Raw genomic sequence first — 3998 nt, 5'->3', positions numbered from 1 at the left:
TGTCAGATCATGGAAGAAGAAGGCCCACAAATCTGGGACATGTTCTTTGATGGAGCTTGCTCTAGGGAAGTTGCAGGAGCGGGTGTAGTTATGGTATCTTCCACACAAGAATGCATACATTTATCTTTCAAGCTAACTTTTCAAGTCACAACTAATATAGCAGAATATGAGGCTTTGATCTTAGGCTTGAACGCGACTAAAGAAATGGGCATCAAGCATCTGAACGTGTTTGGAGATGCAGACCTTATTATTCAACAGGTGAATAAGACATTCCAGGAGAGGCATCCCAGGTTGAAAGCATACAGAGATGAGGTATGGAAGCTCAAGGATTCATTCAATAGCTTTAGTATTTCATACATCCCTAGGGCTAAGAATCAACTTGTTGATTCCCTTGCGGTGTCTGCTAGTATGTTTGTCCCTCCTTTACCCCCTAGACTGACTTATGAAATCCAAGTAAAATACAGACCGTCATTACCTGATAATGTCAAGTATTGGAAAGTCTTTGAAGATGATGATGAAGTCAATAGGTTTCTACAAGTCATTGATGAATTCTCTGAAATGCAAATTGATCAAGAGAATGAGGCCATGGAGAAATGCCATCAGTCCTAACTGAGAAACAAAATTGGTCAACACAGCATTGTACAACTGCCTAGTAACCATATACCCAAAGAACTGGTGCCTCTAAAGAAGTTGTTTGATCATAATGATGTGCCTTATAAGCTTGCCCAGAAAGAGAATGAGTCTGCAGTCCATAGACACAATATAGGGAGTCCAGATCATCCAAAGTATATAAATCTGTCCGCCCACTTGTCTGCTGCCCAAAGTTCTGAATATTTCACCCTGATGAAGCAATTTGCTGATGTCTTTGCTTGGGAATACAGTGACCTTAAGACTTATGACAAAAACATCATTCAACATAAGATTCCATTGGAGAAAGACACCATCCCTTTTAAACAGAAGATGAGACCTATCAACCCTCTATTACCACCTTTGATTGAAAAAGAAATTAAGAAATTGTTGGCTGCCAAGATCATAGTTCCCTTAAGGTATTCAAAATGGATAGCTAACTTGGTGGTAGTAAGAAAGAAAAATGGAGAAATCAGGCTTTGTGTTGATTTTAGAAATATGAACAAGTGTTCTAAGAACGATAACTACCCCCTGCCCAAGATGGAACATTTGCTACAAAAAGTTTCAGGGGCTAGAGTCATGTCTTTCTTAGACGGTCTCTCAAGTTACAATCAGGTTGTTGTACACCCAGAGGATTAGAGAAAACTGCCTTCACTACTCCTTGGGGCACTTTCATGTACTCCAAGATGCCTTTTAGATTGATGAATGCTAGGGCTACTTTTCAAAGGGCCATGGACATAGCCTTTGTGGGAGAAAAGGACAAGTTTGTCCTTATTTACCGTGATGACGTAACAGTTTTTTCCAACAGTCACCAGGAACATTTGCAGCATTTGAAAAAGGTGTTTCTGAAGTGCAAAAGGTTTGGAATCTCAGTAAATCCCAAGAAGTCACAGTTTGCTCTAGAAGAAGGCAAACTTTTAGGACATATTGTTTCTGCTGCAGGTGTCAAGATTGATCTAGAAAGGGTTCAAGCAATATAGACCTTGTCCATCCCAAGGTCAAAAAGGGACATTCAATCTTTTCTGGGTAAGATTAACTTTGTGAGGAGGTTTATCCCAAATTTTGCAGAACTAGTGAAGCACATCACTTCCATGCTAAAGAAGGGGTCGGAGATAAAATGGACAGAGGCTGCAAGAAGATCGTTTGAAGCCATCAAAAGAGCTATCATGGAGGCCCCCACCTTGGTCAGCCCAGACTACACCAAGGAGTTTTATATTTTATCTTTCGCTTCTTATGATACACTTGCAGCAGTCTTGTTACAGAAAAATGATGAAGGTATAGAACACCCAGTGGCCTTCTTCAGTAAAACTTTGAGAGATGCTGAATTAAGGTATGACATCATCAAAAAGCAGGCCTATGCTCTCATAAAGTATTTAAAGGCATTATGAATTTACATTCTGCACTACAAAGTGGTTGCCTATGTACCTTCGGCTTTAGTAAAGGATGTCCTAACACAGCCAGATGTTGATGGAAGAAGGGCCAAGTGGATTGAAAAACTCATAGAATTCAACATAGAAGTAAAACCCACCAAGCTTGTCAAAGGTCAAGGCCTAGCTCAGCTTATGGCTGAGGAAAATTGCAGTCTGCTAGACATAAATTGCATAGGTGCAAATTCAGATGTTGAACAGGCAGAGGAAGCAACAAAAGAGCAAGGGCAAAACCAGTCATTGGCTGAGAATCTGGCTACTTGTGAGTGGTATTCTAGTATATCTCATTTCCTATTGAAGCTCAAAGTCCCTCCAGGGCTTAGCTCAAGTCAGGCTAGGACCATCAAGCTTAGAGTTGCCAAGTTTTGTATTAATAAGAACCTGCTTTATTGGAGGGACCCATCTGGAATCCTCTTGAGATGTCTAGACAAAGAACAATCTGTCGAGGTCATGCACCAGTTTCATTCCAGCATCTATGGAGGGCATCATTACTGGAAAACCACAGCCCACAAGATCCTAAGGGTTGGGTATTATTGGCCTACTCTATTCTTTGATGTATTTTCATTTGTGAAGTCTTGTGACAAATGCCATAGGTTTGCAGGAAGACAACAGCTGAAATCTTTGCCCCTAAAGCCAATACACACCAATGGTCCCTTCCAACAGTGGGGTTTAGATTTCATAGGGGAGATTAATCCACAATGTAGTGGCCAGCATAGGTGGATTTTGGTGGCCACTGACTATTTTACCAAATGGATTGAAGCCATGCCCACTAAGAAGGCTGATCACCGGGTTGTCATGAACTTCTTAATTGAGAATATTTTCACTATATTCGAATGCCCAACCAAACTAGTTACTGATAATGCAGCAGCTTTCAGAGCAAAGGAATTGGTGGATATGTGTGAATCAATGGGCATTAAATTAGTGCATTCTACCTCATATTATCCTCAAGGCAATGGCTTAGCAGAATCATCCAATAAAAGCCTGGTAAGGATAATAAAAAAACTGTTGGAAGACAACAAACGAAACTGGGATTCCAAGTTGAAGTTTGCACTGTGGGCTGACAGAGTTACCACTAAGAAATCCATAGGGAACTCTCCATTCAAGCTGGTGTATGGTACTGAGGTTGTTTTTCCAATCCAATTGACCCTCCCTGTGGCCAAATTCTTGCAAGAGGAGCAGGATGAGGAAAGTGACATGGCAAGGAGAATGAGTGACTTAGTTGAAGTTCACCAGATCAAAGATCAACTGATTGAGAAGTCAGTAGTGCATCAAAAGAAGATCAAGGAGGTCTTTGATAAAAAAGCAAAGATGGACAGTTTTCAGGTTGGTGACTAGGTTCTCAAATGGGATGCATTGAAGGAAAAGAAGGGAAACCATGGTAAATTTGATGCCTTATGGACAGGACCGTTTATCATTGCTCGAGCTCAGATGAACAACACTTTCACTCTACAAAATTTAGCAGGAGAAGATGTTTTTGATGGCCCAGTCAATGGGTATTTTTTGAAACTTTATTTCGTTTAAGGCTTTAAAGCCTTGGTATTGTAAATATGTTTTTCAGTTTTATTTCATACTAGTTAGACTCCATGCCCAATGGAACACTATGTAGTAGATTTAATCTTGTTGTTTACTGGAAAGGCAGTGGTCTACAGTTCTTGAAACCTCACAGGGAGGATTTCATCCCCAGAAGGAGCCAATGTTAGCCCTAAGATGCAGCGCTACCATTTTTGAAGGTTGAAGGAAGGACCCAGTCTACTTTGTTGTCCTTAAAGAGGGTCCCACACAGACCATTACCCCACTTTCTCACTTACTCCGCTCACATTTCGCTCTGCTCGTTTCCTAACCTAACCCTCACATCCCGACAAAACCCTCTTTCTCCTTAGCCTTAAGCAAATTAACCCAAAACCCCCGCAAAGCCTCACCTTTTCGCCATGTGCGCCTTTCGCT

The sequence above is a fragment of the Pinus tabuliformis genome, chromosome 6 (genome assembly GCF_031772625.1).
Source record: "Pinus tabuliformis cultivar Carrire ecotype Pingquan chromosome 6, CPIR1, whole genome shotgun sequence".
In the NCBI taxonomy this organism is placed as follows: domain Eukaryota; kingdom Viridiplantae; phylum Streptophyta; class Pinopsida; order Pinales; family Pinaceae; genus Pinus; species Pinus tabuliformis.
Note: the sequence above shows the minus strand (reverse complement) of the source record.